The following is a 13,861-nucleotide window of genomic DNA, read 5'->3' as shown; positions in this document are numbered from 1 at the left end:
CTCACGGTATTGAAGGTCTATTTGGGAGGGATGTATAGTTCAAGCGGAAATGGAAACTCCAAGAGTAACAGAAGGACGCTAGGAGCACTGGATTGTGTAAGAGAAAACTAGGAATTAAATTATCAGAGCAAGAAATGAAAACTGAAAAGGGAACCGTTGGTCTCCACATACTTAGCTCCACCCCCACAGGATCCTGCTTGGCTCCCACCCCCTAGTAGACTATCTGTGAAGGAGTCAGGTGCCGCAGCAACCAGGCACCAGAACAAAGGCAACCAGGAGACATGCACCCCCTCACATGGGAGTGGACGCCCCACACACGTACTCTGGGAGGAGCTGAAAAAGCCCCACTTCTCCTCTTTTTAATGCGACAAGCCACCTCATTTTTCACCATTATCCAAACAGACAGACTCTCCTTAAGTTATTTTTCCCGGTGTGCGCTTATAAAATCAAACCATTATCTCGGATGTAATCCCAGTGACTGGAGGCCTCTTCGTTTAGCTTACATCTGATTTTCTACCCAGCTCACGCCTGCCACAACAGTCCCAGATCTAACAACGTAACAGAAAGCCCTTCCAATCGGCTGTATTTAGCATTTATTGGAATCATCTTTTGAGACTTAGCCTTAATTAGAAAAAGAGACTGCGGAACGATCCTATTATTTCACAAGGATTTCTTTGACTGTGGCACTAGTGTAGGAAAACCCTTTGGAAACTGTAAATCCCTGGAGCTGAAAGAGAGCCAGCACAGATACTCCACTTAAAAGACTTCAGTGTTCAGAGCAGGAAAACCTGAAAAACTGCAGTCAGGAGTTAGCAGGAAAAGAAAATGAAAAAAGTTAGGCCAACCTGCCGCCGGCATCTGAAACTACAAAGGACATTTGAGAAGGAAAACAAGAGACCGCCCTTTTAACGCGACCAAATGCGCTCAATTAAGTAGGGATCGCAAACAGAACCCAGGGACAGCCACAGTTCTCTCTTTTCTATCAAGTTTCTGGGCCCCACTCCCGTCACCTCACAATTTTTAACCGTCCTTAAACATGACGATAATGTATGATAGAATAAATGGCAGAAATTACCTTTCAGACGTGAAGGCCGTCTCCGGAATGTGGGGACGCTCTCCGAAGGAGTCTGCCAGTCCACCTGGCGTGAACAAGGCTGGGAGAGATGTGATGGCCGGCTTTCACAGGCTGACAAGGGAAGGGCCCAGGAGAAAGCTCAGTTTTAAAGAGGTTTTGGTACAATACCAACGTGATTAGCATGATTAGGTCAATGTGTCTTGATCACATCAAACATTGTTATTTCAACTATTTGTCCCGTTGGTAAATTTGATGAGTGTCCCCACCCCCACCCTTTGCAAGCACAATTTAGGTCTTCCTCCAACATACTCGAGGAGCCCTGGTGGTGCAGTGGTTAGGTGCTTGGCTGCTAACACAAAAGTGAGCGGTTGGGACCCACCAGTTGCTCTGCGGGGGAAAGACGCGGCAGCCTGCTTCTTTAAAGATTACAGCCTTAGAAACCCTATGGGGCAGTTCTATTTTGTCCTATAGGGTTGCTATGCGTCAGAGTTAACTGGACCACGGTGGGCTTGGGTTTTGGCTAACATATTCTGGATGGTTCCACACGGTCGCTTTTCCTCAAAATGGTAATGTAAACTTTCTTAAAAGTTATAGGGGTAGCATAACCTTGCAAGCACCTCTTTAAAGATTTCACCACTCATGTGATATTGCAAATGGGGAATTTGGGATGAAAGGAAGAAGGGGAAGGTAATTAACATTTATTGATATCAGACTATACCATCACCATCTCAAAAATGGAGCCGGCATCCATCAAGCTACTCACTCAAGCCAAAATCTAGAAGTCAGACTGATATTTCATCTCCACCCCTCCACCACCACCACTCTCCTCCCAAACACACCTTTAATCCATCAGCAAACCCAATCATCTCTACCTCAATATATCTCAAATTTGTCCACTTATCTTCTTCTCCAGCACAAGCCAAAGCACCATGACCATCCCTCTGGAAAAATATAATGGGTATACACAAGTTTCTCAAACTTTTTCCTCTCCAGGTTTGTCTCCGCCCAGAAGCCCTAGAAATCTTTTACGATGGAAATGACATCACGTCTCCGCCCTGCTTAATGGCTTCCTATTGCCTCTGGAAAAAGCAGACTTTCTTGGCTTCATCTGGCCCTTGCCTACCTCTCTAGCCTCAAGTCTTAGCAAGCGCTTAACATGCTAAGCCTCAGCCACTAGGCTTTCTCTCTGACCTCAAGCATGTCACACCTGTGGTTTCCTTTGCCTGGCACTCTCTCCCCATTCTCTTGAGGAAACCAACGTCTAGTCCTCTGAGAATGGTTTAAACCTCCTGCTCTCTGGGTGCTGCCCTCTGACGAAGCTTCCCGGTTAACAGCATCGCCCCATGTTGCTGAATTGTAGGTAGGAGCCGCTGAATTGGTCAATGTTTTACTGTGTATATTCTCAACAGCAACAAAAAAATAAAATTAATTATTTTAAAAAAAAAGAACATGTCCCCAGTCACTTGGGCTCATATACTCTGGTTCCACCTCTTGAGAGATCCATAATCCTGGAATAATTACTTCCTCTCTCTGGGTTTCCATTCCCTGATCTGTAAAATGGGGATGATGAAAATTCTCTTGGGGCTCTCTGGAGAATTAAATGAGACACCCTGTGCAAAGCTTGTAGGCCCAGGGTTTTCGGGGGTCTGACACTGTTCTGGACAGAGCCCTGGTGACAGTGATTAAGCGCTCGGCTGCTAACCAAAAGTCCGGTGGTTCGAACCCACCAGCCGCTCCACAGGAGGAAGATGGGGCAGTCTGCTTCCATAAAGATTTACAGCCTAGAAAACTCTGTGGGGCGGTTCTATTCTGTCCTATAGGGTCGCTATGAGTCGTAATCAACTTGAGGGCAATGGGTTTGTTTTTTTTGGTTTGATGGCACTGTCCTAGGCATGGGAGATGAAGCCCTTGCCCCTCTGGCGCTTACCTTCTAGAGGGAGTCAGACAATACACAGAAAGTTATAATTGCTGTAAAAAAGGGACAGGGTAACTGGGCAGGGGAAAGCCTGCTGTTTTAAATTGGGGCTCCCTGAGGAGCACAGGAGCCCTGGTAGCAAGGTGGTTAGCCACCAAGAGGTCAGCAGTTCAACTCCACCAGCTGCTCCGCAGGAGAAAGATGTGGCAGTCTGCTTCCATAAAGATTACAGCCTTGGAAACCCACTCTGTCCTATAAGATCACTGAGTCAGAATCGACTCTTGGCAATGAGTTTGTTTTGTTTTTGTTTTTTGGTAGGTGGGGGGACAGAGGGAGGAGCAAAGACCTCAATGAGTAAGGTAGCAAGCCACACTAAGATGGGGAGTAGAGGTCCATACAGCAGGAACAGAAGGTGAGAAGGCCCTGAGGCTTGAGGAAAGAACTTTAGGGAGGCCGATGTGTCTGGGAACATGAGCGAGGCTGAGGGGCAGAGAATGAGACCGCGAGGAGGAATGGGGATGTGACTCGGGTTGTGGAGGCTACCTGATGGTCTGTCCGTCATCCTCGTTTCATTTGCCACATCTGCAGCACTTGATACAGTTGATCCCTCCCTCTACCTCGAAAGACTTTCTTCTCTTGGATTTGGGGCACCTTGTCCTCCTGATTTCGCTTCATCCTCACTGACTGCCCCTTCTCAGTTCTCGTTGCTAGTTCCTCTTCCTCTCCCTGACCTCTAAACTTTGAGGTGCCTGGGGGCCCAAAGCTGAGCTTCCTTGTCTTCCCTTTCTCCTTCTCTAGGTGATTCATCCAATCCAATGGCTCAAAATACCACCTAAGTGTTGAAGTCTCCTGCATTTATGTTTCCCATCCAGACTTCAGCCCTCCACTCCCGAAACATGTTCCTAACTGCCTACTTCATTTCCATTTAGATGTTCAGGAATGAATTCTGAATTGCCCTCTTAGGACTTCTCCTCCCACCATCCTCCACCCCTGATGGCTATTTAGTATGATGGAAATGGGTAATACTCTCCAGGAAGTGAATGTGGATGGAGGAAAAGGGCAGATAGGGAGATGGGCTAGCCATTGACGTAGATCACATGTCCTTGCCAGGTGCCCCCAGAGCTCAAAAACATGCAGTAACACGCATTACGTTTCAGCAAGTATCCATTCCTGGCTCTGCCTTCCTCCTACTAGAAGCTAAACTCCGTAAAGCTAGATGGCACTGTGTCTTGTTCTCTGCTGCATCTTAGCCTGCTGTCCGTATATAACAGTGATCAATAAATGAGTTTCCATGGAGCAGGGGAGCAGTGGGATGCAGACCTCAAATTCTAGTAAAAAGACCACACTTAAGGGGTTGTTGTTCTAATGATTCTTCTTGTGAATACTGAGCATCGCCTCTGCCTACAGCTCTGCTTTGGTGCAGGTTCCATCTTTGAGTATATATGTATATATTCAAATCCACCAGCTGCTCCGTGGAAGCCCTATGGGGTAGTTCTACTCTGTCCTATAGGGTTGCTGTGAGTCAGAATCAATTCAGAAGCAACGGATTTGGTTTGGTTTTGGTTTAGCCTCGGTTTCCCTAATGGATAACCTGAAATACAGAGAGGTTCTGTAGTTTACAAGGAAGAGCAGCCACCGCAGGGTCTTTGGTCTCATGTTTCTTTTTCTTCAGTCTCTTTTATATGAGATGAATTGTATGGTGAGGTGTTTGTATAGTTCACTGGTTAGAAAAACAAATTTTTTTTTTCTTTTTCTGGAATCTGAATCACACTGTCAAGAGCTGGACTTGTCCAAATTCAACCCATCCGCGTCTCCTGCATTTCTCTGCTTTGGGAAGGGATGGGCTTTGGGAAGGGATGGGTGGACTAGAGCACTGATATACCCCAAAAGTCCTATGCCCAAAGAAGAGAGAAGATGCCGAAAGCCTAGCTGATGTTATGGGTTGAATTGTGTTCCCCTAAAATGTGTATCCGTTTGGCTAGGCCATGATTTCCAGTATTGTGTGTTTGTCTACCATTTTGTCATCTGATATGATTTTCCTGTGTTGTAAATCCTAACCTTTACGATGGTAAAAAGGCAGGATTAGAGGCAGTTATGTTAATGAGGCAGGGCTCAATCTACAGGATTAGGTTGTATCTCGAGTCAATCTCTTGAGATATAAAAGAGAGAATACAGCAGAAAGGAGAGGGACCTCATGTCACCAAGAAATAAGTGCCGGGAGCAGAGTGCATCCTTTGGACCCAGGGTCCCTGCACTGTGAAGCTCCTAGACCAGGGGATGATTGATGACAAGGAACTTCCCCAAGAACTGATAAAGAAAGCCTTTCCCTGGAGCTGGCACCCTGAATATGGACTTCTACCCTCCTAGACTCTGAGAGAAAGAGTTCTGTTTGTTAAAGCCATCCATTTGTGGTGTTTCTGTTATAGCAGCAGTAGGTAACTAAGACATAGGTATTTTTAGTCTCACTTTAAAGGCAGAAAGATCAAACCAATAGAATCCACACCTACTATGCGCCCGGCATTTCCCACCAGCAGAGCCCTCATGGCGCGGTGGTTAAGAGTTCAGCTGCTAACCAAAAGGCGGGCAGTTCAAATCTACCAGCCACTCCCTGGAAACACCATGGGGCAGTTCTACTCTGTCCTATAGGGTCACTATGAGTTAGAGCTGACTCCATAGCAATGGGTTTTGGTTTAGGGATATAGCTGTAAAGAAAAGGAACACAGTGCCTGTGGTCGCAGAACTTCCCTTCCAGCGGAAAAGCAAACAATCACCCCTCCCAGCAGCCAAACTGATCTTTTCAAAAGTCAAAAAGTCAAATCTGATCAGGTCACCAGTTTAAAAAAATAAAATAAACAATTGTATCAAGTCAGTTGTGACTCATGGCAACCCCATATGTCTCCGGGTAGAGCTATGCTCCACAGGGTTTTCCATGGCTGGATTTTTGGAAGTAGATCACCAGGCCTTTCTTATGAGGCACCGGCAACCTCGCAATTAGCAGTCCAGTGCATTACCCTTTGCATCACCCAGGGATTCTGATTGTGTCCCAGCCCTGCCTAATACAGCCAATGGCTCTTAGAATAAAGACAAAATTCCTGATAACATGTCAGGCGTGCTTTGCTATACCCACGAGGACTTTGGATTTTATCCCAAGAACACTGGGAAAGCACCGAAAGGAAATAGAGTAAAACTGAAAGAATTCTTGAACTTCAAATAAATGTTTCTTCCTCAAAGGAGATATTATCCCGTCTTGGTTAAACAAAGAGAACAGGACCAGCTCTAGGGAGTTGGAGTCCTTTTATTTCAAGCAGACATTTTCCACTCCTTTTGTTGAGTTTATGATCATAGGATCAGAGCTGTTACTGAACTAGCTGTGATCTAATTAATCTTCATCACTTTAGTTACTATTGCCTTGTCTTTTTTTAAAGGGGGAGGATGAAGCTCAGGATGGTTAAGGAACCTGCCTAAGGTCACACAGCTAACAGTTTGTGTCCCTGCCTTCCAGACTATACTGAAGCCAATGAGCCAGACTCCAGCATGTCACAAATCTGCATGTCCTTACTTCTAAAAAAGCTACACTGATCTTTCTTTTTTTTTTTAATATATATATAAATTTTACTTTTTGTTGTTGTTGAGCATAGACACTGCAGAGCATACACCAATTCAACAATTTCCACACATACACTTCAGTGACACTGATTAGAGTTGGGCACCCATTCTCTCTCACCCTCATTTTCCGAATTGTTCCTCCTCCATTAACACAAACTCACAGCCCCCTGAGGTTCCTATCTAGTCTTTTGAGTTGCTGTTGTCAATTGGATCCCATATAGATGGATCTTAAAAGATGATCCATACTTGTTGACACCCTACTTCCTGAATGTTCGCCAGAGTCAGCCATGTGTGTGGCTCTGGGGCAAAGTTGAAAGGTCCTCACCCACCCTGCTCCCCTCTGCTACTCTGGAATAGCAGTATTTCATTTGATTGCCCTGGGACTCCTCTCCTCCCACCTCTCAGGCACTCCCTTTTGTTCTTGGTAGACCTGTGTACATGTGGGTCTTCTCCAAAACAATCAAAACCAAACCCGTTGCCATCAAGCCGATCTGACTCATAGTAATCCTACAGGACAGAGCAGAACTGCCCCCTAAGGTTTCCAAGGAGTGGCTGTTGGATTCAAACTGCTGACCTTTTGGTGAGCAGCCAAGCTCTTAACCATTCCGCCACAAGGGCTTCCAATGTTCTTCCATAAACTGCAAATCTCCTTTGAAAGTAGGGAAGAAAAGTCATGCAAATTTATGTCCCAACAGCAATTAGCAGAGGGCTTTTTACACAGAGCTGGGAGGCAATAAAGTTTTGTAAAATTAAAGTGTTCAGCACTAGGTATTGACCTTCCATGACTTCCTTTATCCTGTCCCTCATAGCTAATCAGCTGATAAATCTTACAGGTCCTATCATCTCAGTATCTCTCAAACCCACCCTTTCCTTTCTATTCCCCTTGTCCTTGTTTCTTTTTCCTTCTGACCTGTGTAATCATCTCCTGACTGGTCCTCCTAGAGCTGCCTTCTTCCTGGCCCAGAACATTTTTCCCAAAACCCCCGGTAATAACTATCCTGCTACTGCCCAGTGTGAAAATTTTACCAAGATAAGCCGTAGTTCCCTCTCTTAGGATTCAAAGTCACACCACAGCCCCAACCAACCGTTTCAGCCTGAATTCATTCAATAAATATTTATTGACCTTTGTTCTAGGCACCTGACTAGGTAGTAATTAAAGAGAAACAAAACAAATAGAATTTCTGCCCTCATGGAGGGTATATTTTAGTAGGAGAAATAGACATCAAACAAATTAAAACATAAATAAATAGACAAGCATACAATTACAATATCTACTCTAGAGAAATAATCACTCATGTACACAGAGAAGCAAACACAAGGATGTTCACTGCAGCATTGTTGATAATGGTGAAAAACACCTACACGCTCATCAAAAGGAAAATGGCCACAGAAACTCCATGTATCCAAATTTTAGAATATACACAGCAGTTGAAAGAATGAAGTCACACCTCCTGTACATATGGATAGATTGCCAAGATACACTGTGAAGTACAAAAAAAAAAAAAAAAAATCAAGCTGCCAAAAGTACGCAATTTTTGTTTAAAAACACAAATACGAATCTATTTTCTTAAGGAAATATGTGTACATATGCATAATGTATAAGTATATATATACATGTACATTATGTGTGTGTGTGTGTAAATATGTGTGTATCCTGAATTCCAGAATTAAGTACTTTTGGTGTAGGCCTTCCCCACCTTTTATCCACGCATCTACATAGATATTCCTTATGGGTTTGTGTGTGTGTGTATGTATGTACGTGTATGTACATATATTGTTGTTAGCTGCCATGGAGTTGATTCCAACTCATGGTGACCCCATGTGTGCAAAGTAGAAGTGCTCCATAGGGTTTTCAAGGCTGTGACCTTTTGGAAGCAGATTGCCAGGACTGTCTTCTGAAGCGCCTATGGCTGTATGCAAATCACCAACCTTTTGGCTAGTAGTCAAGCACTTAACCATTCGCACCACTCAAGAACTTCATTTATATATGTATATGTATGTTTATATATATGTGTATATATATGTGCGTGTGTGTATGTATAATATAAATATATAAAACAAAAACCCCATTGCCATCAAGTCATATCTGACTCATAGCGACCCTGTAGGACAGAGCACAACTGCCCTATAGAGTTCTAAGGAGCGCCTGGTGGACTCAAACTGCCAACCTTTTGGTTAGCAGCCATAGCTCTTAACCACTACGCCACCAGGGTTTCGGTTAAACCACAAACCAAACCCAGTGCCCTCAAGTCGATTCCGACTCATAGCGACCCTATAGGACAGAGTAGAACTGCCCCATAGAGTTCCCAAGGAGCACCTGGCAGATTCGAACTGCCGACCTTTTGGTTAGCAGCCGTAGCACTTAACCACTACGCCACCAGGGTTTCAGTTAGCCACCAACTAAACAATATAAATGTTATATATATGTATTTAGGTATAAATCATATATAAATATGTATATATAACATTTATGTATCATATAATATACTTAAACATGTATATATTATATATAAAATTTATATAATATATAAATGTAAAAATATACATAGCCTTTAATGTAATATATAATGCACACACAGACCTATAAGGAATATTTATGCAAATGCAGGGATAAAAGTTGGGAAGGCCCACACCGAAAGTGGTTAATTCTGGAATGTAGGCAAGGAACCAGGACAGTTTAGTTGGTGGCTAACTGCTGTGATCTTTTTACATGGAAAAACATTCATATTTTACCTGTCTAACTAAAAGTGAGCTAACTATTAATACATAATTACAAATTGTGTTAAATACCGTGAAAGAGAACTTCTTGGAATGAAATTCGTGTTATTCCCATATACTGCTTTTTAATAAACATTTAATAAACCATTCCATACTTTCCAATCTCCTGGCCCCACTGCCTGCTGCCCCTCTTCCATCTCCCCAGGCACACATGGCATATTCAGGCAAACACCCATCTGTGGTCATCCTGCCCATCCCCCAAGGTCCACTCCAAATGCCACCTTCCTCATTCCACCTCTCCTTGGATGCATGCCTCCTTTATGACATTTACCGGAGTCTGCCTAGCCTGAATAGACTGCAGGCTCCTCAAAGGAAGGCCCGTTTCCTCCGTGGCCTCTGTAGCACCTGAAGTAGTGACAGGCACTCAGGAAGTGTTTCCATTCTTACTCTATGCTATTTAATTAATTAAATGATGTGCTCCTGGGCTTGTGCGGTCATTCATTCAGTTACTCTCTTAACAAGCACGTATTAAGCACTTACTCTGTGCTATTTTTTTTTTTTTTTTTTTCTGTGCTAGGCTTTGTTCCAGGTCCTGGAGAAAGAGCAAGGAACGAAAGAGATAAAAATCTCTGTCCTCCTGGAGTTCGCATTTAAGATTATAGCATGTAAGATGGTGATAAGGAGAAAAATAAAGTAGGCAAGTGGGCCAGGGATGGAGGGGGATGGGTGGGAGTGGTATTAAATAGGCTGAGCTGGAAGGCTTCACCTTGGATACAACTGAGTACATAGCTGAAGGAGGTGAGAGTGGGAGCCATGAAAAGTTCTGGGAAGACAGCATTCCGGCCTAAGGGATTAGGAAGAACACACAGCAAGGAGGCCCGCGTGGCATTGTGGCTGGTGTGGCATAAGAACAGCAGACGAGTCAGAAAAGGAGGATGGCTAGGGGATTGCATATTGATTGCCTGGGACCTTTTGTAAAGACTTTAGATTTTCCTCAGAATGAACCCAAGAGCCACTGAAGGGTTGTGAGCAGAGGAATGACATGACCTGGCCTATCGGAAGCTTATTAAAACAGATTGATAAAACCAAGAGTGCTCATAAAAACAGCAACACGGATATCTTCCTTTGCTGAAATCACTCAAATACCTAAGTGTGTCCACATTTTCAGGTTACTTTTACAACAATAACAAAAGCAATAATAGCAATAGATAAAACAATGTGTTGAGCCTCTGCTATGTGCCAACATTCTCAACTCTACATACGACGTTTACGACTTATATCATTATATATTTAGTTCTGCTGATAACACGTATATTTTAATCCATTTGGCAGATGAGGAAACTGATAACTTCAGAGGTTAATAAACTTTCTAATTTACTAACTTCTCTAACTTAACTGAGGTTCTACAATTAGAATAAGGTATTCTAGCCCAGAGCTTTCTAACTCAAAAGCCCATTCTCCTTCTTTTCCAGTCTTTTTTGTACTAAGAGATTGACCCTGGCCTTAGGAAAATAGAGAATAATAATAATACCTCTCATTACTTAACCAGTTGCCCTGCAGTGGACACCGAGTCATGGCAACCCCATGTGTGTCAGGGTAGAAATATGCTCCACGGGGCTTTCAAGGGCTGATTTTTTTTTCAGATGTGGACAGTCAGGCTTTTCCTCTGAGACACCTCTGGACGGACCGGAACTACCAACCTTTAGGGTAGCAGCCAAACGCCGTTAACCGTTTGCACCACCCAGAGAGCCGCATTCACTATTTACCAAGCACCAAGCACCACCATTTCTGTACACCTAGGCAGGGAAGTTGGAGCCCTGGTCACTACGTAGTTAAGAGCTACGTCCCGCTAACCAGAAGGTCGGCAGGTCCAACCCACCAGCTGCTCGTTGGAGACCTTTAAGGCAGTTCTACTCCGTCCTATAGGGTCGCTATGAGTCAGAAACGACTCCATGGCAACGGGTCAGGCAGGGTCATATCCCTACTGCCAAGACTGGAAATCTGGGTCTCTCAGCAGCAACGCGATGCGGTGGTTAAAAAGCTGAGCGCTTGAAACTGGCTTTCTGGGTTCGAATCAGCACATCCAACTACCCAGGTGTGCTGCCTTTGCCTCCGTTGTCCCATTTTTCAGATGGTGACAGTAGTACTCACTGACAAGTGTATTCGTGCAAAAGAAGTAAGTCCTCACTAATAAAATGCTTCAGCGAGGTTTTAGCACACAGTAAGTGCTCAATTAAAGCATACGATTCTAATAGATACCATTGCCGACAATCAGGGTCTGGAAGAGGCTCACCAGCTATCAACACCAGGTATGACACCCAAAAACATGTTTTCAACCACTGGGGGCCCTGCCAGGGTACTTATCCATAAACTCATTGCCTTCAAGTCGATTCCAACTCAGAGTGACACTATAGGACAGAGTACGACTGCCCCATAGGGTTCCAAGGCCATAAACTTTATGGAAGCCGACTGCCACATCTTTCTCCCACCAAGCGGCTGGCAGATTCCAATCACCGTCCTTTTGGTTAGCAGCCGAGTGCTTAACTACTGCGCCACCAGGGCTCCACTTATTCATAGTTAGAGCCCCACCAATCCCGTTGCCGTGGAGTCCATTCCGACTCATAGTGACAATATCGGGCCGAGTAGAATTGCCCCATCTGGTTTCCAAGAAGCCGCTGGTGGATTCGAACTGCTGACCTTCAGGTCAGCAGCCAAGCTCTTACCCACTGCACCACCAGGGCAACAGTTGGGCAGGAAGGGGAAAGAATGTGCGTTTATAGTTCCAGAAGGAGACTATTCCTACTGAATTCGTCTACTCCAGAACGTGGGTGGCTCTAAATCACCAACTAGACCGTGCAGTGTAGACAAAGGGCGCGCGCGCGTTGTTCTCTGAGGAAATGTACCTTTCCTGGGCGATCCTCAAAGTTCCTTGGGCATCGTCTCCAAGATGGAGGTCAAGCGAGGCCTGGGAGGGCCCTGAAGGAGACAGGGCTGGAGGTGAGTGGCTAAAAGGACAGCACTTAGTCGCCGACTGAAGGTGCACTCCTCAGGCCCCACCCTCCACCCCACGCTGGGCCTCCGAGAAGAGATTAAGGCCGAACCATGCGCTGATAGGCGCACAGAGAGCGAGCGACAAAGATTAGACGGCCACACAGTTCCCTTCCGTAATGGACCCAGACTTCCAGCACCGAGGTTTCCTCAGAAACCGGAAATGAACAAATGACACAAGTTTCAGGGTGTCCAAATTCAACCCCTGCCTCCACGGCTCACCTCTGGGATCCCTGTTACCTCACCTCACCTGTAAAATGGGAATCACAGTGTCGCCCAATGCCTCAGGCAGTTGGGAGGCTGTGTGAGATAATCACAGTGAAGCCTTAACTGTGCCAGACACAGAGTGATCACTCAATAAACGTCAGCCAAAATGGCACGAGCCATTATTCTCTCTGGATGTCTCCCTGTCCTAAAAACAGCTCTTCAGTTTAACGAATCCCTTTGGCTTCTTTGACAGCATTTTTTTAAAAATCTGGTTAGCACATTTTGTTGACATATTTTCACAAATACCAAGCCTGCATGTCCTCTTAAAAATATTTTAAGAGATTATGTTTTGTTCCCACTTGCTTTGAGGAACTACTTTGCCAGCGCTGAGTGAAATGAAAACAGTGAAAAGCAAACGTGGATAATAAGGCCATCTTTTCTGAACTACCCTCCCGCCTCAAAAAAAAAAAAAAAAAAGAATTAAAAATTCAATTGCTGTATTTTTAAGGGCCATCATGCAGCTAAGTATTTTCTTATCAAGTTTCTCCTTTTTCTTCTCTCTACTCATAAATATAACAGTAATGAGATAGTTTTCCTTCTCCTGCCTCAAATAAAACACACAAAATCTGCCCCACAAACTTGTGCAAACCATTACAGTTGAATATTCTAGAAGAATTTATAACTACATAGGCTATATTCCTAAAACAAAATAAAAATGCCATCAACAGAAATAAACAGTTTCTGAAGCAGTTTTATTTGAAGTCTACAAATAAGAACAGTGTGTCCCCAAGGAAACAAAGTAGAATTTGGAGTCGCAGCTAAAATGGCTCGGGTTTAATCCCCTGTTACCCAGTACTATGGGGCTGCGTTTACAGGAAACGGCTGCCACCAGAAGTTGTGTGCTAGTTTTCAAACAGTTTTTAACCGTATTTCTGCATCATCAACCCAGCCATGTGGAAACAAATCAAATACTCAGCTTTAAAAAAATATATATATATGTTAAGGGAAACAAGGAGAAGGCTGACCTGTTCATTTCTACCTTCTTCAGGATGGGCAGAAAGGCATGAAGAAATGCAGGCTCCCCTCCCCCGCTGGGACTGGGTTGCCCGGCTGGGTGGAAACTATCTCATTACCACATTTTCAACAAGTCGACCGGTTTCCTCGTTTAATCAAAGTTAGTTTGTGGTTGTTTGGCAGTCTGTGCGTGCTATGTTTTTATAGCTATAGAAAATGTGTATTTATTTATTTTGAGATGACTCTGACCATATGACAAACATAAAGTCAGCCTCTTA

The 13,861-nt window shown here is 44.3% G+C and overlaps 1 protein-coding gene across 1 annotated transcript in view; it reads right to left on the bottom strand.

The window, feature by feature from the left end:
- The window catches only part of ZNF217 (zinc finger protein 217), a 41,055-nt gene extending 27,414 nt beyond the window's left edge, over positions 1-13,641 (bottom strand). The window contains exons 1-3 of the mRNA XM_049869224.1: positions 13,595-13,641; positions 12,218-12,290; positions 1,076-1,186 (exon numbers count right to left, since the gene is read on the bottom strand). The gene's annotated coding sequence lies outside the window, so the exon portion shown is untranslated. The remainder of the gene's footprint in view (positions 1-1,075; positions 1,187-12,217; positions 12,291-13,594) is intronic.
- Between the last annotated feature and the right edge of the window lie 220 nt (positions 13,642-13,861).

The sequence above is a fragment of the Elephas maximus genome, chromosome 25 (assembly GCF_024166365.1).
Source record: "Elephas maximus indicus isolate mEleMax1 chromosome 25, mEleMax1 primary haplotype, whole genome shotgun sequence".
Taxonomy (NCBI): domain Eukaryota; kingdom Metazoa; phylum Chordata; class Mammalia; order Proboscidea; family Elephantidae; genus Elephas; species Elephas maximus.
This window is presented reverse-complemented; position numbering and strand designations above follow the sequence as displayed.